General features: G+C 36.7%; 1 long non-coding RNA gene across 1 annotated transcript in view; it reads left to right on the forward strand.

Moving 5' to 3' along the window:
• Window positions 1–24,559, forward strand: part of LOC125934439 (uncharacterized) — a 419,134-nt gene extending 394,575 nt beyond the window's left edge. The window contains exon 7 of the long non-coding RNA XR_007461397.1: window positions 23,806–24,559. This is a non-coding gene — a long non-coding RNA (uncharacterized LOC125934439). The remainder of the gene's footprint in view (window positions 1–23,805) is intronic.
• The last annotated feature ends 1,006 nt before the right edge of the window (window positions 24,560–25,565 follow it).

Genomic DNA, 25,565 nt, shown 5'->3' on the forward strand with positions numbered 1-25,565 from the left:
CCTCTGATGTAAGACCAGGAATATTCCAGATGAAAGCTGCTTAGTCAACTTGGATTCCAGAGTGAAAATAATGGGAAGTGAGTGGGAAATAAGCTGTCAGTGTAAGCTACTTATATTTTGGGGTTATTTGTTACTACAGCATAACTTTGCCTATCCTGGCTGATTTATTGTCCAAGACTGGAAAGAGAGGAAAGAGTGGAAGCCAGAAGTAAAGGCAATTATAATGCAAAGAATGTACACCTGTCACCTAATTATTGTCAAATCAACTAGACAGAATATCAGGAGATCAAAACTAACATCCCAATAAAAAACTCACTAGCTTGGTAAAATACCCAACAAGAGAAAAATGTAGCTGAGAATACTCCCAGGATAATTCTAGACTTAAAAAAATATATTACTCTGATGAGTAGGACAGATACCTGCATCTCATATTAAATATGCTGTTGAAAGTGATTTATTCTGAAAAGAAATAGTCCCTAAGCAATCTCAGAAACTCAACAGCAAATGCATATTTAATGGGACCATTTTTAAAACAGTACACTTGTAGAGAAGGCACTTGCAACCCAGACCTTGGAGGTTGGGAATAGGGAGAAAGCAGTTCATCCTTATTATAAGATGAAACAAAGTGGAAAAAAAAAAAAACCCTAACCTGCATGTGTGTGCATGCTCTGTGTGTGTGTGTGTGTGTGTGTATGTGTGTGTGCGTGAGGGCGCACACACATGCATTTGCATGTATGTGGGAGAAAGCGAGGAGGTGCAGGGTTGTGAGATGTTAACTTGAGCATTATAATCCCTCTCTCAGGATTTTTTTTCTTTCTGAAAATGATAACCTTTAACTAGAAAGGTCACTAATTATTTTGGTAAAAATTCTCTAGAGCCCTTAACAAGCCAAGATTCGCTCCAAATAGAGACCAACCACCTCTTCAGAGGATTGTTCCAGTTCTCATCTCTTGTTATCTATTTGCGGTCTTCTTGGGATTATTGGTGAAGAGGTGGTTCTGACCTTAATAATTTACATGAATTGAGCACTCCTCATGCGCTAGCCCCCTCCTTGATGTGGTTTCACGTATATTTTCTCAGTTAACTCTTGTGATATCTTTAGCAGACAGCCCACAAAAACTCTGAATGCTTGTGTCCTTGACTGTATCTCCAAATTTATTTTATGTTACTATCTCTCCTATTCACTACATTGCAATCTTCTTTCATCCCCCTGAGTCTTTTCCCTAGACTCAAGGCATTTGCCTATATGGTTTCATTTGCTCAGAATTCTTTGTCCCATAGATCCTTCTTGACTTTATGTCTCAGTTTCAAGTTACATTCATCAGAGATGGCTCTCCTCATCACTCTGTCTAATGTGGGTACCCCTGGCTAGGCTTTATCTCAGCCCCTGTGTATATGCTTCATCATGCTTATCATAATTGAATTTGTCTATTTACTTGTGTCTTGTCTGTTTCCCCAGTGAGGACATAAGTTCAATGAGTGTATGAGTTATTTCTAAATTTTGACCACTGAATTCCCAGCTGCAAACAGTACTAGAAAGGTGGGCATATTGAATTGTTACTTATTGGGTAAATACATTAATTATTAATTATTTTTAACAATTATTCTTCATTGAATGAAGAAGCAGAGAAGAGTTATCAAATTGACTTCTATCTATTTGACTTGTATTCTAGAAACTAAAGGGATACGCAAAACTAAATAAAAACAAAAATACCACTTTATTTTACTAATTGCTTTTATTTTGGAAAATGTAGTTATTTTTCACAAATATGTTTTTCATATTGACATATAATGAGTTTGTTATTGGTTTATAGTGGATTTATATATAAATATTAAGTGGATTTATATATAAATATTTTTTAAATGTCCTAACTTTAGTTTTTATGTATAGATATATATTTTTTATATAGATAGGTATTTTATACAATTTTATATATAGATAGGTACAATTCACACAAATGAAAGCCTTTTGGGGGTCCTCAGTAATTTTTAGGAATACAACAGAATCCTGAGGCCAAAAGTTTGAGAACTATAGACAATAAAAATTACTACCCTGACACAAGAGACCATGAGAAATATCTAATTTGATGGAGGAACTTTACTAACAGCTGAAAGAAAAGTTAATATTTAATCTTCCATCACTAAGAGCCAGTCAAGGGTGTTTGATTAATTCAGGGCATGTCTCTAGCCAAAGTGGGTTCTTGCAGAAGCAAAGAATTACATGGTAGTGACTAAATGAATATATTTGTTTGTACCCTGTCTTAATGCCCAAAAGATGAATTGGAGATACTGAGTGCAGTTTTGGTACATGAAACTGTACCAGAGGCAGTGCCTAAATTCATACCTTAAATATAAAGTGATCTGGAGATGTATGTCTTGAATGAAAAAAATAACTTCATGAATACTATAAAAGATATAATTTAGAAAGCTACAATATTGGGTTAATATGAGAAAGTACATGAAGCACGATGATGGGAGGCTTTGTAAATTTACCACGAGGGTATCAGAGCCTCCTGTCTTTGTAAATAAGAGCTGATTCAGACAAAGCTCAGTCGTCAAAAATAAAGTGTGTATCATGATCTTCTTATAGTTACAATAAAGGCAAGCGTTTATCTTGACTTTAGTTTCTTGATAATTTTTAAGGAAAAAAAGTATTCGTATTTATGTACAACTATACACAAATATACACCTTCAGGACAATTTATTTTTCTTCTCCAGTCTCCTGGAATTATTGAAATACTGTTATACTTAGTTTTAACTCCTAGTTTAGGAGTTAGGTAGGATTTCTTGGTTGTAGTTTTCATCTTCTGTAAGCCAGAGAGAAATGAAGAAAAATGACAATTAATGGAAGAGGTATGGTGGGAATAGATATTTAAGGACCAAAGACAAGTTCTCTGAAGTGTGGGGTGGTATCATAGGACTAAGGAAAAGTGCTAACATGTCCTTGAAAAGAATTGCTTGTCTTTTATTCTTCATGTGTCATTATAGATCCTCCATGAATGTCTGATGATTTCATATATGATCTCCATGCCTCTCCTCACACTCTTTGCTCTTGCTATTAGGACCCATCATTCACTTGCTACCCCAATCTACTCATATTTCAACACCTGTCTCTTATATCACATCTATGCTAGGAAGGCTTTTTTATTTTTAATTCTCCAACTTCTTGAATTGACCATTCCTTGCTTAGGGTTTCTGCTGTTCTCTGTACTTGTTCATGTGTCCATTGCTTAAAGTATTCTTTCATTCTGTTGTACACATGCTATATTACAACATGCTGTCTTAAGCAATTCTCAACATGTTGATTTTAATGCTACCCTTTCTTCCACTCAAGAAATTACACCAGAATATAAATTGGTAAAAGCAATGTAATTTTAGATATAAGCTTGTATCTCCAGTACTGAAGTGGTAGCAAAAATTTAATAGGTGGTCAGTTGTGGCGTTTGTTTGCTTATTTAATTTTTTATTAGAGAGAGAGAGAGAGAGAGAGAGAGAGAGAGAGAGAAGGGGAATATCTTAGGTAGGCTCCATGCTCAGCATGGAGCCAGACACGGGGCTCAATCCCATGACCCTGGGATCATGTGCTGAGTCAAAATATAGAGTCGGACGCTCAGCTGACTGAGTCACCCAGGCACCCCTCAGTTGTGGTTTATTAAATAAATGAACACTTGAGTAACTTCTGGAGATGTTAGCTTAAATCCTGGCTCTGTTACTTGGATACTTTATGGCTTGAGTAAGTAAGGCATACCTCCCTGTATTTCAGATTCCACAGCCATAAAATAGATACAATATCTTTCTTCTTATCTACATCTCAGGGCTCTTTTCATATTTAATGTCTCTGAAGATCCCTGAACTTTTAATACTAAAATACAAGGTGATTGTAAGACTTTTTTTTTTAAAGGATTCCTTCTTATTTTTACATAAACAGTGAATAATCAGGTGCTTCCCTTTTAAGAATTGATTACTGCTTGAACACTTTTCCACTCTAGGGACTCTGACAGAACTGATTCTCTGAGCCATTCTTCGGGGATATGGAAATAGCTGCATTGCCCAGAAACTTTTATAATAAGGGGGCCTCGTCTATAACTTGGTGCCGCTCTCCTTTCCCCAAAGAAGTGCCTCAGATGAAATGTCAGTGACCAAGAGAGATTTTGTTCACTTGCCACTGGCCTTCCACCGAAGCAATGGGACATGACTGAAGGCAGGTGATTTCCATAAATTGCCTCTGGGAGAGTTTTAAGATACAGACGGGTAAGGGATGTGCTGGGATTCTTTCTTTTTTTCTTTACGTAATCATGATTAAAACAATAAGAACAGCTCCTGGGCACAGCAGTGCTGACAGTGGACACCCAAGCCATCCAGTACACAGTGTCATCCAGTAAGAGAAATGCTGAGGGAAAATGGGGAAAACTTGCATGTAGCGTTGTTTTATGGGAAGCAGGTTCCTCTCCCCTTTCTCACTTTCCTCTCAATTTCTAGAATTGTCAGACTTTGTACAATCTTGATTAACTAGCTCTCCACAAACTTTCACTGTTACCCATGAACATACATATGACACAAATGGATTCACTTACTTCTTGTTTGAATTAATCATTTCTTATTCTTTGCGCCAGTGTTGTTGTTGTTAGATATTATTTTTCTTGTATCTTTCTTATGTACTTTCCATCCATTTCTGTACTTTTTTTCTGAGACGTTTCTTGCACGTATAGGCTCTCATAGTTTCCTGGGTAGCAATTTCAGAGGCTTGGCTGGGAGTGCTTTCTCTTGAGATGTGTCTTGAGTGTGTCATTTCAGGAAATAATACAGTCAGTTCTTGATCAAGCAGGTTAATGCGTGCAGGATAGATGAGATAGTTACCAATATCCCAAAGCCATGATATATTTGTTAGAAATCATTTGTTGCAAGAGATGGAAACACACTTGAAACTGCATTAAGCATTAAAGGGGATTTATTGGCTCACATAGCTAGAAAGTCCACTGGCGCATAAGCTTCAGCCAGGATTGGGTCCAGGGACTTAAACGATATGATCAGGGCACTCTTCTTTCCCTCAACAAGCTCTCTCACAAGTAAAGGGCAAGATGGCTCTAGATTCCTCAGGCTCACATCTTACCAGATTAGTAACCCAATGGGAAAGGACAGTTGTTTTCAGTGAATACTGTAGAGAACTCCTAGAGAGGACTAGCTTTGCATAAGTTGGATCCTAGATCTACTCCCGAACCAATTAGGGGTATGGGACATTCTGATTAGCCAAGCCTCGGTTTTGTGCTCACTCCTATGGGGTTCATCTCTATTCCAACACTAGAGAATGAATTTCCCACTGGAAGTAGAGAGAACAGAAAACAGGATGAATGCTGAATCAGTAAAAGCAACAGGTGTTCTTAACATATGGTAAAAGCAAAATATGATGTAAATATACATGGTAATTATAGCTAATATTTAAAAACACATTTACAGGTCTTTAGTCAGATATCTTATAAAAATGTCATAATGTCAGGATAATTATTTAGGAATACAGAACATCACATAACTTTATTGTAAAAATTATGGCAAAAGAGTACATCTTTGAAATAGTCTTCTCCCGAGTTAGGTGCCCTTACACTTCTCCATTTGAGAATGGGATGTTAATAGGGCAAAACTCAGCCACTGTGGCACTAGGGCTCTCCCTCTCACCCCTATTTTCCTAATGCCTTCACCCTGGCATCCTTACACCCTACTGTTATTATCTGTAGCTACAAAATCTGTTCCAGTCTTGTCCTTCTGAAAAGACCATTGGGAGAGGAAATGACTGGTCCGGGATGGTTTGGCTGAGTTAACTTTCCTGTACTCTACGTTTTTGCCAGCTTCCAGCCAGCTAGCTTTGGCACAGGTGGAACCCAGAAGGTGCTGTGCAAGTCCTCTTGAAGTCTACTCTTGCACTATCACATCTTCATTTTGTCATATCAATGGCTAAAGCAAGCAATAAACCCAACCCAGATTAAGAGACAAAGAAATGCAACCAACATTTTTTATGAGAGACGCTTCAAGGTCTTATTGAAAGGGTAAGGATACACTGAAATGTAGAGAATTACCACACATTCTCCAAAAGGAATGCCTTCCCCATGTGTTTTCTTCATGATGGTTTCTTCAAATAAACCATTATGTATTTTTTTATTAAAAGTGTATTGTTGGAGGAAATTCTGGTTTCTGCATGTAAGTCACCCTTCTTTCCTAACAAGAAAGAAGAAGCAGAACAGACTTGAAAGTCAGTATCTCCTTTTGTATCCTTAAGAGAAGGGAGGACACAGGGCAGGCCAAGATTGGAGAGACATGTGAATACAGGGAGTTGCTGCTTATCACGACATAGACTCATAGGCGGAAAGTGCTGTAGAAATAACCATGGGATCCAGTGCCTTGACAGGGAAACCAGACCAGTAATTGGTGAACTGCTGGAGGCTCAGTGTGGACATCTTTGAGAGTTAAAAACTCCAGGAGGACACAGTCATGGAAAGACCCCCACAATATTATGTGATTTACCTCTGAGAGCTCAACCAGAATTCTATCTTAGATATCTGAGAAAAATTCCCTGGTGCTTTTGGCCAAAGGAGGGGGAAAGGAACCATTTTGAAATAAGCCAGAACTCTCTGTTCTTCTTAACAAGGCTTGCCTTCAGGGAAACTATTTAACCAGATTCTAACTGATCTAGGGAAGGGAATACCCAACTTCAACTCACTCTAGCCATCTTGTCCCACTTAAGAAGGGAGAAAAATATCTGAGAAACACTTATGAAGTTCACAGACAGGGACAGGGCTACTAGAAGACCTACTCATAGGACATAGGACACTTCTTTTTCCTTATACCTCACCACCACATTACTGAAGGCCGATTTACTGCAATTCCTTTTACTCAGTACATCATGTTTGGCTATCAAGAAAAAAAAATTATATGGCATATCAAAAACGAAAAACACAATTTGAAGAGAGCAGGCATCAGAACTGAACATGGTAGGGATGTTGGAATTAGCAGGCACATAATTTAAAACCACTATGTTTATAGTTAAGCATTCTAATAGATAAAGTTAGACAGCATGAAAAACAGATGGGCAGTGCAAGCAGAGAGAAATCCTAAGAAAGAACTGAAAAGAATTTCTAGAGATTAAAAAAAAATGAATGTAACAGAACTGAAAAAACGAATGTCTTTGATGGGCTTATTAGGAGACTAGAGATGGTTGGAGAAACTCTGAACTAGAGATGTATCAATAGAATCCTCAACCACCAAAAAGTAAAGAGAAAAAAAAAAGACTGTAAAAATGAAAGAACATCCCAGAACAGAATATTCAATGACTATGGAACGACTACAAAAGGTGTAACATACACAAAACGGGAATATCAGAAGAAAGAAAATGAAACAGAAGAGGTATTTGACACAATAATGCCTGCGAATTTACCCCAAATAAATGTCAGACACCAAACAATAGATCTGGGAAACTCAGAGAATACAAAGCAGGATAAATGTCAAACAGAACAACAGGCCTAGGTATATCATTTTCAAACTACAGAAAATCAAAGCTAAAAAAATCCTGAAAGGTGGCAGAAAATTAGTGAAAGACAAAAATAGAAACGAAGCAGAAGGGTGGCAAATATAAAACAGTAATGAATATGGTAGATATTAATTCAACTATATCAATAATTACTTTCAATGTCATTGGTCTAAATGCATGAATTAAAAGACAGATTATCAGAGTGGATCAAAAAACATGACCTAACTATATGCTGCCTACACAAAACCCACGATAAATATTAAGACACATATGGATTAAAAGTAAATAGATGAAGGAAAATGTATCATACTAACATTGATCAAAAGAAAACAGGTGTAGCTATATTAATTTCAGAAACAGCAGACTTCAAAATAAGGAAAGATATCAAGGAAAAAGAAGGGAATTACATAATGATGAAGGGGTTAGTTACTTCTTCAAGAAGATATAACAGTTCTTTTTTTGAGTTTATTTATTTTTTAAACTAATTTTTTTAAAGTTTATTTATTTATTTGAAGAGAGAAGGTGCGAGCAGGGGAGGGGCAAATGGAAAGGGAAAGAGAGAAAGAATCCCAAGCAGGCTCCACATTGTCAGCGTGGAGCCCAATGCAGGGCTTGAATTCGTGAGCTATGAGATCATGACCTGAGCCAACATTGAGAGTCACACAGTCAACCGACTGACATACATAATAATTTTTAACGTGTATGCATTTAACAACAGAGCGTCAAACTGCGTGGGGCAAAAACTGGAAGAACTACAAGGGGAAATAGAAGAATTTACTATCATAGTTGGGAACTTCAACACCCCTCTATGAGAAGTGGAAGGATTTAACAGGCAGAAAATCAGCAAGGACATATTTGAACTCCATACCATCAGTCAACTGGATATAACTGACATCTATTGAGTACTTCATTCAACAATAGCAGAATACATATCTTTCTCAAGTTAGGGAGACAGAATATATTTTGAGCCATAAAATTCACCTTAACACATTCTCAAGAATAGAAATTATACGATATCTGCTCTCAGACCACAAAGGAATTAAGCTAGAAATTAATAGCAGAAAGATAACTAGAATCTCAACATATGCAAAGATTAAACAACACACTTCTAAATAACACTTGGGTCAAAGAAGAAATCCCAAGAGAAATTAAGAAAAAAATTGAATGAAATGAAAATGAAAACACACCTTATAAAAATATGTGGGATGCAGCAAAAAACAGGTCTTAGAGGGAAATTTATAGCATTGAATGCATATACTAGAGAAGAGGAAAGATCTGAGGCACCTAGGTGGCTCACTTGGTTGAGTGGCTGACTCTTGATTTTGGGTCACATCATGACCTCGCAGTTGTGAGATCAAGCCTGGCGTTGGACTCTGTACTGAGTTGGAGCCTGCTTGGGAGTCTCTCTCTACCCCGCCCCCCCTCAAAATACATAAACTTTAGGAAAAGAGAAAAGAGGAAGGATCTAAAATCAAAAATCTAAATTTCCACTTTAGGAAACTGGGAAAAAAAAAAGAGCAAATTAAATTGAAGTAAGCAGAAGAAAAGTAAAAATAAGAGACAACAATGAAATTGAAAACAGAAAATCAATAGAGAAAATCAATGAAACCAATAGCTAGCTTACTGAAAAGATCAACAGATAAAATTGATAAGCCTCTAACCATACTAAGAAAAAAAGAGAGAAGATGCAAATTATTAGCATCTGAAAAAAAAGAGGGGACATCATTATAAATCCTATTGTCATTAAAATGATAATAAAAGAATACTATGAACATCTTTACATCAACAAATTTAATAACTTAGAGGAAATGGACCCATTCCTTGAAAGACATGAGCTTCCAAAATTCATACAAGAAGAAACAGAGAATTCAAAGAGGCTTATATCTTTTAAAGAAATTGAGTAATAATTAATTACCTTCCCAAACAGAAAGCACCAGGTTTAGGTAGGTTCACCAATGAATTATACCAAAAATTTAAGGGAAAATTTTTACCAATTCTCTACAATCTCTTTCAGAAGATAAAAGCAGAAGGGATATTTCCTAACTCATTCTCTGAAGTCAGCCTTACCATAATATCAAAACCGGACAAAACAAAAAAGAAAAAATGAAAGACTGATTTGTCTCATGAACATAGATGCAAAAATACTCAAGAAAATTGTAGTAAATTGAATCCAACAGTGTATAAAAAGAATTATACACCACAACTTAGTGGGATTCATTTCAGATATGCGTCCATCACATTAATAGGATAAAAAAGAAAAGATCACAGAAAAAAGCAATTTTACAAAATCTAATACCATTCATGATCAAAAACTTGCAGTCTATAGAGGGGAACTTCCTCAAATTGATAAAGAATATTTACAAAAAATCTATAGCTATTATAATACTTAGTAGTGAGAAACTTAAAGTTATCCTACTAAGATCAGGTACAAGACAAGGGTATCCCCTCTTACCACTCCTTTACAATATTGTACTAGAAGTTCTAGCTTATGTGATAAGACAAGAAAATGAAAAAGTATACATATGGGGAAGGGAGGAGTAAAACTATCTTTGTTTACAGATAACATGATCACCCATGTAGAAAACCCAAAAGAGTTGACAAAAAACTCCTGGAGCTACTAAGTGATTAGAGCAATATGGCAGGATACAAGGTTAATATACAAAAGTCAATGGGTTTCCTGTATACCAGCAATGAGTATATTGAATTTGAGTTAAATGTATGGAACACCATGTCAAAAGAGGAAATGCTTAGGTATAAATCTAACAGATATGTAGATCTATATGAGGAAAGCTACAAATCTCTGGTGAATAAAGTCAAACAAGAAGTAAATAAATGGAGAGATAATCCATGTTCATGAATAGGAAGACTCAATATTGTAAAGATACCAGTTCTTCCCAACTTGATTTATAAATTCAATGCAATCCCAATCAGAATCATAGGAAATTATTTTATGGATATCAAAAAACTGATTCTAAAGTTTAGATGGAGAAGCAAAAGATTCAGAATAGTCAACACAATATTGAAAGAAAAGAACAAAGTTGGAGGATGGATACTATGGAACTGACAGAAGAACAAAGACAATACACGGAAACAAAGAATGTCTTTTTCCACAAATGATGCTGGAACGAGAGGATATCTACACACAAAAAATCAGTCTAGACACAGATCTTACACCCTTCACAAAAATTAACTAAAAAGTGCCACAGACCTAAGTATAAAATGCAAAACTCTAAAACTTCTGAAATATAGGAGAAAACCTAAATAACCTTGGATATGGATCTGACTTTTTGGATATAAAGCCAAAGGTACGATGCATGAAAGAAATAATTGATAAGGTTGATTTAATTAAAAACTTCTGATCTATGGGTGCCTGGGTGGCTCAGTCAGTTAAGTGTCTGACTCTTGGTTTCAGCTCAGGTCATGATCTTGCAGTTTTGTGAGTTTGAGCCCAACATTGGGCTCTTTGCTGGCAGCACAGATCCTGCTTGGGATTCTCTCTCTGCCCCTCCCCTAATCATACTGTCTCTGTCTCTCCCAAAATAAATAAACTTTTAAAAATATAAAAAAAATAAAACTTCTTATCTGCAAAAGATAATATCAAGAGACCAAGAAAGCAAGCTACAGACTGGGAGAAAATATTTGCAGAAGACACATCTGATAAATGACTGTTATCCAAAATATATAAAAAAGTCTTAAAACTCAACATTAAGAAAACAACCTGATTCAAAAATGGGCCAAAGACCTTAACAGACACCTCACAAAAGAAGACAAACGGATCACAAAAGTCATATGAAAAGATGTTCCAGAGGTGCCTAGGTGGCTCAGTTGGTTAAGTGTCCTACTTTGGCTCGGGTCATGATCTCACAGTTCATGAGTTCAAGTTTGAGCCCTGCGTCAGACTCTGTGCTGACAGCTCAGAGCCTGGAGCCTACTTCAGATTCTGTCTCCCTCTCTCTCTCCTCCTCCCCTGCTTGTGCTCTCTCTTTCTCTCAAAAATAAATAAACATAAAAAAAAAAAAGGAAAGATGTTCCACATCATATGTCATCAGGGAAATACAAATTAGAACAACAATAAAGTACAAGTACACCTATTAGAATGCCCCAAATCCATAATATGATCCATGAGAATACTAAATGCTGTTGAGGATCTGGAGCAACAGGAACTCATACCATGCTGAGAGAAATGCAAAATGACACAGCCACGTTGGTAGACGGTTTGGAGATCTTTTATAAAACTGAACATGTTCTTAACATTTGATATAGCAGTCATGCTCCTTGGTATTTACCCACAGTAGCTGAAAACTTACGTCCACATAAAAACCCACACACAGATGTTTGTAGCAGGTTTATTCATGATAGGCAATCCTTGAAAGCAACCAAGATGTCTTTAGTAGATTAATGGATAAATAAATAGTGGTACATCCAGACAATGCAATATAATTTAGAGCTAAATAGAAATGAGCTATCAAGCCATGAGAAACATGAAGGAAACTTACATGTATATTAAAAAAGTGAAGAGGCTGATCTGAAATGTTATGTACTGTGATTTCAATGATAGGAAGTTCTGAAAGAGGCAACATTATGGAGACAGTAAAAAATCAGTGGTTGTTGGGGTGCCTGGGTGGCTCAGTCGGTTAAGCATCTGGCTTCAGCTCGGGTCATGATCTCACAGTTTGTGAGTTCAAGCCCCACGACAGGCTTTGTGCTGACAGCTCGGAGCCTGGAGCCTGCTTTGGATTCTGTGTCTCCCTCTCTCTCTGTTCCTCCCCCGCTTGCACTCTGTCTCTGTCTCTCTCTCTCTCAAAAATAAATAAAGGTTAAGAAAAAGTTTTTTAAATCAGTGGTTGTCGGGATTGGGGTTGGGAGTAGGATGGGAGAGATGAATAGGCAGAGTACAGAGGATTTTTAGGGTAGTGAAAATACTCTGTATAATAGTGTAATGATAAATATGTGTCATTATACATTTTCTAAACACAGAGAACATACAATACTAAGGGTGAAAACTGAAGGATGGACTTTGGGTGATTATGATGTGTCAGTGTGAGAACATCCTTAGTAAAAAATTTACCATTCTGATGAATGATGTTGATAATAGGAAAGGCTATACATATTTTGGGGCAGACGGTGTCTGGGAAAATTTCTGCATCTTCCTCTGAAGTTTATTGTGAACCTAAAACTGCTCTAAAAAATAAAGTCTTTACTTTTAAAAGGAGCATAATTGCATTAGTAATTTTACCACAGTTACATGCAAATGAGGAGTGAAAAAAACTAAATGTTTAAGATGGACTCAATTCTAATTTTTTCATAACATAACTGCTTTAAGAGAAGAAATCAATTATTCAATATTCAATTATTCACTTGTAAGGAACTGATTTTCAATGGCTTGTTTTATTGAATTCCTTCAAGTATTTATAAAATTATAGTTGTTAAAGTTCAATCTTCAATTTGATTTCTTTGTTAAAACATATTTGTCATCTATCTCATGTTGGTGTCTTTGCCTGATAGTCTCCCACTGCACTACCATGGGGAAACAGTAATCCAATGCAGTGGTTTATCATTTCAGTGCCTGTATACCTCTGACCAAGCACTATTTGAAAAAATAAAATCATGCAGATAGATACCATTGGGAAATTATGGCATCTGGTCTCTTCTGTACCATCCATGTTGCCAAGTGATCCTTCTAGATTTCCTGAATCATTCACTCAGTAGTGTTTTCTGAGGGCCTACTCTCTCACATGCCCTCTGCTAGAATGCTAGGGGGAGCACAGAAGTTCACAAAAATAGAATAATCTTTCCTTCCCTAGAGAGTGTCATCTAGTCTAGTGAGTGAGAAAGCTGTAAAACAAATAATCACACAGATCCATGTAAAGTATATATCTAGTGATGTATGTTATGAAGGCATGGTAGAAGATGATATAATAACTTGTAGAAAAGGGACTTGTCATCTGCATGGAAATCAGGGAAGATTCCCCTGAAGAAACACCACCATTGTATCCATTGTCCATAGGGTTTATCTCACAACCTTATTCCTATAATTTCCATGATCTCTCTTAGACCTCACACTTTACTGAGAAAATTTAAAACACAAGAAGAAAACTCTATTAGTTATGTACTAAAAAACCCCAAAGCTTGTGTTTGCTATATTCTCTTTTCTGCCTGTGATACCAGGGGGGAAAAATGTCCTCTTTAATGTAAATCTAGTCTTGTCTAATTCCCCTTACCCATATCACATTTTTCTTATAATTTTTTTCTTCATTAAAAAATTAAGTTTAATTGACATATTAAATTGAACATTTAAAGAGTACAGTTTGATGTTTTGACCTGTGAAGTCTTTACCACAGTCAAGGTAGAGAGCAACTCTATCACCTGCAATCCTTTCCTTGAACCCCTTTGTCCTCTCTCCTTTCCTCCTTTTCCAGGATTACACATCTCCTCTGTGTTGATACCCCCAGGTGACCATTAATGTGTTTTCTATCACTATAGATTAGTTTACATTTTATTGAATTTTATGTAAATTGAAACACACAGTTTTAACTCTTCTTAGTTGACTTCTTTCACTGAGCATCATTAATTGGAGATTCACTGATGTTGCTAGGAACAATTGTGTATAAGTTTTTATGTAATTATGTTTTTTTTCCCCTTTTGGGAAAATACCTAGGGTTCGAATGGCTAGATTATATTAATAGGGATATGTTTAATTTTTAAAGAAACTACCAAACTGTTTCCCAAAATAGTTGAACAATTTTATATTCTCACTAATAATAAGTGAGAGTTGTTATGTCTACATCTTTGTTAACACTTGGTATGGTAATGTTTTCAATATTGATTTTTCTTGTAATTTTTATTTTTATCTTTCTAATGATTAATGATGTTGAGCATCTTTTCTTGAACTTATTTGTCATCCATGTATCTTCTTGGATGAAGTTTTTGTTCAAATATTTTTACCACCTTTTATTGGGTTGTTTGATTTCTTACTGAGTTTTGAGATTTTATATATTTATATTTATATTTATATATATTTGCAAATATTTTCTCCCAATATATACCTTATTTGCCGGAGTCCAGCTCCAGCAGGTCCAGGGGTTCCCAAAGGATGAACGGCGTCGGTGAAAAAGTGAAAATAAAACAAAACAAAAATAAAAATAAAAACAAAAAAACTAAAATAAAAAGCTAAAATAAAAAAATAAAATAAAAACGGACACAGACAACAGCAGTGTGTTGAACTGGCTGATTTATTGCAGTAAACGTGGCATTAGATATGCTAGTGATTTCCTTGTAGCATACATCATCTATGTTTTTCTAACATTACCTAATTTTGAAAATGTTCCTATGTGTAAACGACCTTTAAGAAGTAACATGGTGATTTTCCCCTAACTTTCCCGCATACCCTTTGATTATAGATTAATTTCTTACATTATTCCATTATGCATCTGCGTTTATCTATAATCTACAAAGCAATTTGTTTTGCTGTTCTCGTGAAAGGCCCTCCATTTCTCAACACCTCAAGTGGAACAGTTACAGGGACATGACCTTCTAACCACATGAGGCCAGAAGAACAATGTGTTTGCCTCGGTCCGAGGTGCCAGAAAGGGGCTGAAAAGGCCCTAGAAACCCATGCCTCATACATTCTGAGAGAGACAATGCACCTAGGAACCAACGAACCATTCTGTAGCTTAACTGACTAGGCTCAGTCATCATCTGGAATGCCTTCCGGGGGGCCAGGTGGGTCTAGGGGTTGAAGTTACCTGTGCCCAGAGATACACTCCTTAGTTGCCGGAGTGAGGCTTTCAAAATCCATATGTCTCTCCTTTACAGGCCCTCTTTGCTGGCAAATGTATGAGGCTATCCTTCCTATAAGTAGAGGAGTCTCCAAGGGGAATGGCAAGGGCTTGCGGAACCTTAGATTCTTCCCTAATGGTTCTTTTCCCAGGGGGCCTGCCGAGGGCAATTCCCCAACAGACAACACCCCAGGTACTTTTAAGGCCAAATTACCTAAAAGCGGGAGGACAAGAAGCTTCACTGTCGGCGGGCCACCCTGCAGTCACCAGTCCGTCCACAGCCCGGGCCCTGCCACTCAGGCTGGGTAGCTCGGCTTCCAGCACTTATTATTTTATTCTCTTACCAGTGTGTTTTGTACAGTAGGAGCTTTTAATTTTGATGAATACCACTTGGTCATTTTTTCTTTTTGGACCATGTGTTTGATGCTGTATCTTAGAAATCTTTGTTTAATACAAAGCAACAAAGATATTTGCTTATGTTCTTATCTAGAATCTTTGCAGTTTTAGATACTATGTTTAACTCAAATTCATTTGAGTTAATTTTTGCATGAAGTAAGAGGTTTGGAGATTCCCTTCCCTTCCCTTGCCTTCTTCCCTTCCTTCTCCTTTTTCTTGTATGTGAATATCCAGTTGCTTAAGCACAGTTTTTGGCAAAGATTAGCCTTTTTCCATTGAATTGCTTTTGCATTAAATTTTAGAAATGCTTACTTTGTAATGCCTATATGATATTCAAGGGGTATGGCCAGTCAGTAGTTGAGTTTACATTTTCAAGAGAAAAGAGAGAACATGTTTGGGGAACTTTATTATGTAAATGGTAATTGAATATGTGAGAACAGATGATGTAATCAAAGAGGAAAATGTGCAATGAGAAAAGAAGAGAGAAGTGAGAAGAGTAGACAGAAAGAAAGGAGGGAGAATTAAGAAAGCTTAATTTTTTTCAACTTGCAATAACTTTATTTGTTATTGTGCAATAGATAGACTATTGGGACCTTTTTTCTATTTTTTAGTTAAACTTTGTGTGTTGGAATAATTGTAGATTCACATGCTGTCATAAGTAATGATATGGAGATGCCATGTATCTTTTATCCAGTTTCTGTCAATAATAATATCTTATAATCTATAGTACAGTGTCATAAGCAGGATATGGGTATTGATATAGAACACTTCCATCAGTGTAAAGAAACTTAATATTGTTTTTTTATAGTCATACCCACTTTCTGCCATCCCTGCCCACTTCTTAACCCCTGGCAACCACTAATCTGTTGACATTTTAAGACATTTATGTAAATGGGATTATACAGTATCCCATTGGTACCAGTATCTCTTGGTATTGGCTTTTTATACTCAGCATAATTCTCTGGAGATTCATCCAGATTGTTGCATGTATCAATAATTGCTTCAACTTTATTGCTAAATAATATTCCATAGTACGGATGTATTACAGTTTGTTCAACCAGTCACCCATTGAAGGGTGCCAGGGTTTTTTCTGCTATGGGGCTGTTACAAATAAAGCTGTTATAAACTATCATGTATAGGTTTTTATGTGAACATAAGTTGTTGTTGTTGTTGTTGTTGTTGTTGTTGTTGTTGTTTTATCCTTTCTGGGATAAATATTCAGGAGTACATTTGCTGGGTCGTATGATAGTTGCAAGTTCAGTTTCTTAGGAATCCAGAAATCTTGATATTTTCTTTTAAAGAGAAGAGATGGGAGGAGGTTTTAAGAGGGTAGATGGTGGTTATTGTGATCATGCTGATGGAAAAATACCTCCTTAGATTTTTGTGCTACTTACAGTATATAGTTTATAGATAAGACAAAATTCAAGTTTAATTTTTATTAATAATATTTTCCATCATTTAAATATAGATAATTAACAAAACAATAAATAATAAATCAAACTCTGATTTGTAGCATTTGCCAATCTTCATGATGTAGATCCTCCTGCTGTAACTATATCAAGCTGTGATTTGATCTCCCCGAGCATGGAATTGGGAAGAGATACTTATTAGCATACATTTATGTAGTGTTTTCAACATACAAATGCAATAGACAACCTCAAGAGCATAGATGATAGTCCAATACAGTAAGATAATTAGGAAGTAATTATTTTGAATATTTGTTGCCTTTAACTGTAAGTTTATATAATTTAATTTTTAATAATCGCTGTGCTTTACACACAACTTTGCAAAGTTCCAAAACAAAAAATTAGCAATCAGCTCTCAAATACTGGTATGTGTTGGCTTCAGAAAACCACTTAATATTTTTCTCCTCTTGGACCTCACTAATTTTCTTCCATATTTTCTATGTGTTATATACTATACTTAATTTTTCTACCAGCTTAGCTCCTAAAATGATCTAGTTCTCTTACCCAGGCAATATTTTTATTGGGAATAGTTTCTTTCAAAATATTATAATGTTTGGGTTTTTTCTTGATTATATGACTAATGTGTATTCACTATTGATAATTTGGAAATATGAAGATGAATATAAAAATCACCAATAATTTTGTCATCTCTCTAATAATAATTTCTGAAGAACATTGAAATTTTATTCTATGTCTAGTCTTAGCTACAGAGAACTAAATAACAATTTGATCTTTGATCACTTCTTTCTTAGCCTAAAACTATTCCCCACGTATTTCTTTCCAACAGTACTGAGATTAAATTTGCAGCAGCAACATGCCTGTCTCGAGGTGTTGGAATACTTCGTCTGAACAAGTTATGACCATTCTGTTTTGTTAGTCTCCTTTGTGACTGGCGATGGCTGAGTGACCCAAATCAGTCCAATGAGCAAATGGGCAGGGATGGAGATGTAATTCTGGGAAAGCTTTTCCTTTCCTGATAAAAGTTGATTGATGTATACAATAAATGCAATTTCTCCATTTTCCTATCTGAAACATGAGTGTCTGGAATTGCCCCAGTTGCCTAGAGTGGATGAAATGACAAACACAGAGGAAAAGGCAAATAGCGTTTCAGAAATGCCAACTGTGACAGCTTTGAGCTACTGAACTGAAGCTGAAAGCTTCCTGCCTCTAGAATTTTTTTTAGGAGAGAAGCAAAATACTTTATGCATTTAATCCACTATTGATAAAATATTCCTACCTGATATGCCAAGCCTCCTTCATTGCCTGCTTTTTCTTTTATTGCCTGAACTTCAGTGGTACTGAGCTACACCGTTTTGTACTTTCATGCTTTTGCTTACATTGGCCTCTCAGACTAGGATGTGCTTTTTCTTCTTGATTTCTTAGCTTTCAGAATAAGATAAAGTATCATTTTCTACATTACTATTTTGACTCTTCATTCAGTCCCATCCCAGTAGGATTAAAAATGCTTTCCCTTTCAGTCCTTATTGTACCTTGTCTATATCTTTATCACAGTGCCTGCTGCATTCACATTTATATCTGCACTCCAGATTTCCTTTAGCAAAGTGTTTCTCAACCTTTTTCTTTTTTTTTAATTATTGCCTTTGTTAGAGCCTTTTGGGACAGATTTCCCTCCTAATTGTCCCCATCCCCTGTGAAATTATAATAACACCAATATACTCTGTTTATACACTGTATGTATATCTGTGTTTTACACTTTAAAAAAAGACTAAGATTTTCTTTACCCCTAGAAGAAGCAATTTTTGTCCCTTTTGAGGCAATAACACCCCTGTTGAGAATGTATGCTATGATACAATACCTGATTCTATTAGGCATTTTATAGACATTTGTTGAACTAATGAAGTAAGTGATCTTGACTTTTAGAAACTTAACACAAACACCATATCTACACAGGGTGAACAGATGAAAGCAAAAGGAAACTTTCCTAATTTATTCTCACAGCCTGCTCCTGAGCTCTACTACTCCCTTTCATCTATATGAAACTGTCGTTTCAGATAGAATTAAAGGTAGCCAGACTCCAAAAGGCTAAAGCAAAATGGAAATTATTGTGATGGGAAAGATTGGGTATAATTTTAACTTCAGACAGAGTTTGATCCAGAACCTCAAAAATGTCACCAACACCATCTTTTCTCAGTCTTTCAGGTCCACTCTGTTGTCTAACTTTATTTGACTTATGCTCAGAGCCGTCCCTCTTGGTTGCAAAATGATTTCTACCAGCCCCCTGGGTTACATCATTCTAGATTTATCTTCAAGAGCCAAGAGAAAGAGGCTTTGTTCTACCAGGGAAAATTATATTGCATTGTATTTTATTGCTTGGGGCACGTGCTAGTCGTTGGATCAACCCCTGTACTCTGGGAATAAAAGACAGCACTGGGCTTCATTGCTATATTCTGGGGAGAGATTGGATTTAGAATTTAGGAAGAAGGACTGGTGAATGGCAAGAATGGACTGTTGAATAAGAACTGAAATTTTTGGAGGCACAGGGATAGAGCAATACCAAATGGGGATCATTTCAGTTGGGCTGTGTTGCGGGCTGAGTCTCATACTTCACAAGACTCATGTGTTGAAGTCTTAACCCTAGCACTTGAGAATAGGATGGCATTTGGAGATAGAAACTTTGAGGAGATGATTAAAGTGAAATGAAATCATACAGATGGACCCTAATTATATATGACCTTATTTTAAAAAGGAGATTAGATTACAAACACACTCAGAAGAAAGACCATATAAGGACACAGCGGGGAGACGATCATCAACAAGCCAAAGAAAAAAGGCCTTAGAAGAAACTAACCTTGCCAACACCTTGCTATCAGACTTCTTGCCTCCAGGATCATGAGAAAATAAACTTGCATTGCTGGAGCCACCCCAGTTTGTAGCACTTTGTTATGGTGCCCTAGCAAACCGATACAGGAGGAGTATCTTCAGAAAGGGGGACAGCGTGCTCACTGACTGCAGAATTAATTCTGCTTTTTAGTGTCTGTGAAATGAGAAGACGTTAGCAGTGGTTCAGAGGTGCTCTTGGCTAAGGGAGGTTATTATACTGGGATATGTTCTCAGTTTTTGCTCCAAGGTACTCTCACTGCAAAGGTAAATTGACATTTAAGGCCTTTTCTGAGGTAAATTGTAATGATGAATTTTGACATCTCAATCCACTTAAATTGGGTCCCTTTAATGCTGCCAGAGTGGAGATTATTTTTGGTCAGTTTTTCTTTTATAATCCTCCAAGGGTCAAACTTGGTGCTTTGAGTAGTAGGTACAACTACCAAGTTTAAGGGCAAAGTCAATAAATAGTCTAGTGGCTGAGAAGGGATGAAGGCCTTCTGTCTTCCTTGAAACTCTGAGCAGAGGCAGAACATAGAGTATCTTCAAAAATGCTAAAAGTTGTCTTTTATGGCAGCTTTCTTTATTTTGCATGTTTAATTGAAATCTGCATTTGTAAGCTTCTTTTTTGGATACAGATTTCTTTAGGCATTGTGTCTGGTGGTTAAAGGGACTGCTCTTAGTATGAAATAGACCTTGGTTTATGACCTCATTTGACACTAGTCAGTTGTGAAAGTGGTGAAGAAAGTTGTTTAAACTCTATTCCTCTTATTTCTAAAATCGAGATCCTAATAGGACGCCCCCCACAGAACTTCTGTCAGGATTGAATGTGATAATGCTTACAAACCATCTGGCATGATACTGGGTTTATATTAAGGGCTCTGTAATGCTTGTGTACAATAATAAGAGTAGCACAGAATACCATAGACATTTTGGTCATAGAGGTGAAAGAAAATGACCTTTTTTTTTTTTTTCCAAGCACCATTCAAGGAACACAGAGAAGGATGCTTATCAAGCGTGTATTTACAGCCAGGAGTATGTCCAACTCTCTTATGTGTAAAACAATCAACTTTTATTATTTCAAGGATAGAGCCAAATGATGCTGAAATAGGCCCATGCTTGACACGTCTTTGGTTGGTTTGGGTTTGTTTGCTTTCTTTATTGGTAGCTGATTATCTTTTTCTGGAATATTAGTGTCTTAATTAGTTTCCTTGAAATTCAGGGAGGTTCCTTCTGGGCTCTCCTGCCTGCCTTATACCCCGCTTCAATCTCTTCTGCAGTGGCGTCTTTTGGTGAAGTTTTCAGCCTTCTCTCCTTCTAGTTTTGAGGTCTGCAGCAACTTGCTGCTGTACTTTCTGGCCTTTTCTTGCTTTTTAAAGCTCATAGGGAAACCAATTGAATTTCATTGTCTTTTGGTCTTGAATAATAAATAAAAGCAAGATAAGAAATTGATTGTAGTAATTGTAGTTCAAGTAAGCAAAACTTTGGGGTATATAAAAGATGATTGAGTTGGACAAATCCGTCGATTCTCATCGTCATAAATATTTTATGTCAGCTATTTCAGATTAAGGCTTTTTACATATTAATTTTGTGTAGCTGTTTTAAATTAAGGGACCATATGACATGATATGGGCATATAAAGATATATATTTGTATTTTTAAATTATTATATAGGTATACATCTCTTTCTATATGTTCATGTCCATATACATACATGTATATATGTATGTATAAGTATATATACACATGCATGTGTACATATATATAGTATCCCAGCTACACAGCAGGTACTCAATGCATGTTTAGAAAATGTGGTATAAATCCTGAGGTACATGTCACTGCTGTGTGGTTGGTAGCTAACAAATATTGAATGGTCTTAAATCTGGAGCCAGTAAATCTGATCGAGAATACTTGTAGTGCTAAAGAGTGGAGAGACAGCCATGGCAGGTTAGAGATAGCACTGAGTTTGGAGTGATTAGATCTGGGATTCTAATGATCCTAAATTAGAAAAAAATAAGCATAATGTGTTTCTCATGAGTCTTTTTGGGCATTCAATGTGAAAATTTAAGGTGGGGGATTATCCACATATGATCCAACACATGTCATTGGTGATGAATGGTTTAATACATGTAAAAGTGAATATCCAGGATGATGTATTATATTGGAAAGAAACTGTGGTAGGAAGTGGAAGAAGTTAGCTCCCAATTAGCTACCATATAAATATGAGTTTGTGACAAATGTTTTGTTTTCCTAGGCCTTGGTCCTGTCATCTATATGAAACAAGTCTGGATAACAAAGTATTTTCTGGGTCATATCTAAGGACATTACTCCTCTGAGGTTCTAAGATTCTGTCTTTGCCTTGTGGTGCGCGTGTTGATGTGTGATGACAGGCCATGTGGCTGGGAGATGGTAGGAGAATGGAGCAGAGGAGGAGGCCTTAAAATCAGCTGTGTAAGTTAGTGTGGCAATATAGAAAGCATATAGGTCCAAGAGTTTAAAGTATCCAGGTTCTAATCCTACCTATACAGATTTGGAGGAATCACCTGATTTCTTCAGCCTCACTTTTCCTATCTATAATTAGACCATTTCCATTGACACGATTCTCACCTCATTCCAAACTCAGTAGTCATGGCACCCCTCAATAATTGAAGTAGCCAGGTAACGTGGTAAAGACAGCTACATTTGGGATGCTTATTTTTCATCTTAGATACGTTTTTCTATAGTTTTGTTGTTTTATTTCCAAAACTTTCCATAGTTTCATTGCCTTGTATAAAACAGCATGGTGGTTCAGAGTGAGGGGTCTGGAGACAGTCTGCCTGGGTTTGAATTTCACTTTCGTTACTTATAAGCATATGATGTGACTAGACATTTTACTTCGGCAATCTTTGCCTCATTTCCCTCATGTTTAAAGTGGCCACGGTTATAGTATCACCTTTCAGGATTGTCATGAGGAGTTAATGAGTTAAAAAATGAAGAGCTTGGAATGGTTCCTGGTACATCATAAGTGCTTAATAAATGTTAGTTATTACTATCTCCATTTCTGTATCCTTTCTGTTACCATACTATGTCCATTTCTAACTTGAAAGCCTAATTTAAAAAAAAATTTGATGTTTCTATTTATTTTTGAGACAGAGAGAGACAGAGCATGAGCAGGGGAGGGGCAGAGAGAGGGGGAGACACAGAATCTGCAGTGGGCTCCAGGCTCTGAGCTGTCAGCACAGAGCCCGAAACAGGGCTCGAACTCACGGAGTGTGAGATTACGACCTCAGCTGAAGTCGGACGCTCAACCAACTGAGCCACCCAGGTGCCCCTTGAAAGCCTAGTTTTTAAACCAAGATGGTTCAATATTTCCTTTTTAACTATGAGAAGAAACATGCAATGCTACCTTTCTCCCTCTCTCTCTTCCTCCCTGTCCGCCTTCCCCTCCCTCCACTCCTTCCTTCCTTCCTTCCTTCCTTCCTTCCTTCCTTCCTCTCTTCTTTCCTTCCTTTGCCTGAGCCTAGTGTGTCTTTTCTTCTTATTGGTGAAAAGCTGGTGGGAATTTTTGAAGGCTTTGCAGGAAAGAAGCTTATCGTCTGTGGGATCAGAATTTAAACCAACATCCAACTAGTTTGGTCAGTGCTATGATTTTGTCTCAGATTCCCAAAACATTTCTACCTGATATTTTGTGAATTTTCATGCCCCTATTACCCAAAGGGAGACTAAAATATTTGGAAGAGGCATATGTGCCATTGTCTTTGGTCTTAAGCTGGAACACAGGTATTTCACACCCTTCTGGGTTTCTCTTTAATCTCTTTAATTTCTGATCCAGGTGACGAAAGAGGAGAGTGAAACACAATGAGCTAGAGATACAGATGAGAGGGAGACATGGATAAAATACCGACATGGGAAGTCTCTAAAACTACCTGGAAGAAAACAACAGCAGCAACAGCAACACAACAATAATAGGAAGCACCTGACTATATAGTTAATTTTATATTTGGCAATTCCATTATGTTTCTGGAAATCACTAATTTTTCCTGAGGACGATAAGGAGGTATGGGGCTTGCTTCTCCCATTATCCCTTCTCTTGATGCTACAGTTCTTTAATTTATTACATCATCTTTTGTACTAGGGGCAGGTAGGACATATGTTATATAATATTCTTTACACTTGCCTTTGGGAAGATCAAATGTGTATCTCATATGTTTAAAAATCCTGAGCATAGTGACATTGTATATAAAGATGCTCAGTACATGTTTATTGAGTAATCCATTGGATAAAAAGTATGTACAGGACTCATAAAACCCTAGATAAGCATATTTTTAAACCTGATTAAGTAGAGATTATTTTCCATTCTTATTATTTCCACAGTGTCAAACATTCAGAAGTTTAAGGGGATTTTTTTTTGCATTTATGCAACAGACATAATAGTTTGACTGCTTCTGTTCTCTACACAAAAATTTTCAAAGCATTCTAATAAATCCTGTGAAAGGTTTTGACCATAATGGTTTTTCAAAGCTTACACACAAAGAAACTCAGTTAAGACCAGGCCATAAATAAGACCTCAGTGCTGAAGCAGGGGAAGGCCCTCTATATCTAAACCCATTAAATGAATCATTTATTTTGCTACTCATATGTCATGTTTTGAAGGTCACATAACAATGCTTATTTCTTATAGCCCATCAGCAAGCTATAGAATCAGAGGATGAACCAAGTCCTTGAGTCAAATACTTGAGATGGGTAATTGTATTTCCAGGACTAATACCTGCGTTTATGTTTACGAGGTAAAATCAGATCTCATGCCCTGGGAGGGCACAGCGTGCTGCCAGGGGCAGGAAAGGGGTTTCTCCATATTGCATGCAGCCTCTGAATAGTTATGTCATATTTAAATATTTTTGGAATATGGTCCGCTTTTTTGTCTCCCTCAGTACATGATCAGGAGAATTTTGCAAGTAGAGGTGGCATAATAGTTTTGAAAGGATGTGTCTATAAAGCAGATGGATCTGGGTTTGAGACTCCATTTGTCCATTCACATACCGTCTATTATTAGACAAGTTACTTAACTTTTCTGGAACGCTTTTCCTCCTATAAATTGAGGCTAATGCTATCTAACAAGATTGCTGTACAGATTTTTTTAAATTAATGTTTATTTATTTTTGAGAGAGTGACAGAGTGTGAGCAAGGAGGGGCAGAGAGAGGTGGAGTCACAGAATCCTAAGCAGACCCCAGGCTCTGAGCTGTCAGCACAGAGCCCATCGTGAGGCTCAAACTCTGGAGCTGTGAGATCATGACCTGAGCCGAAGGTGGATGCTCAACCGACTGAGCCACCTAGGCTTCCCTACTGTGCAGATTTAATGATTCAGCACATGTAAAGTGATTTCCACAATGCCTGACACACAGTAGATGCTTAGTGTATGTTAACAGTCATCACTCCCCTGCTCCTTCTTACAGCTAGAGTCACTTATGGTTGGAATCCTCCCCAGACTTATGCACCAGAGCCTCTGGCAATTCTGGTGAATTTGTTCTTCGTGCTGCTATATGTTCTATTTATTCTTTCACATTTTTGTTAAAGTTTAATCTAAGTTATAA

The sequence above is a fragment of the Panthera uncia genome, chromosome D1 (assembly GCF_023721935.1).
Source record: "Panthera uncia isolate 11264 chromosome D1, Puncia_PCG_1.0, whole genome shotgun sequence".
NCBI classification, from domain to species: Eukaryota; Metazoa; Chordata; class Mammalia; order Carnivora; family Felidae; genus Panthera; species Panthera uncia.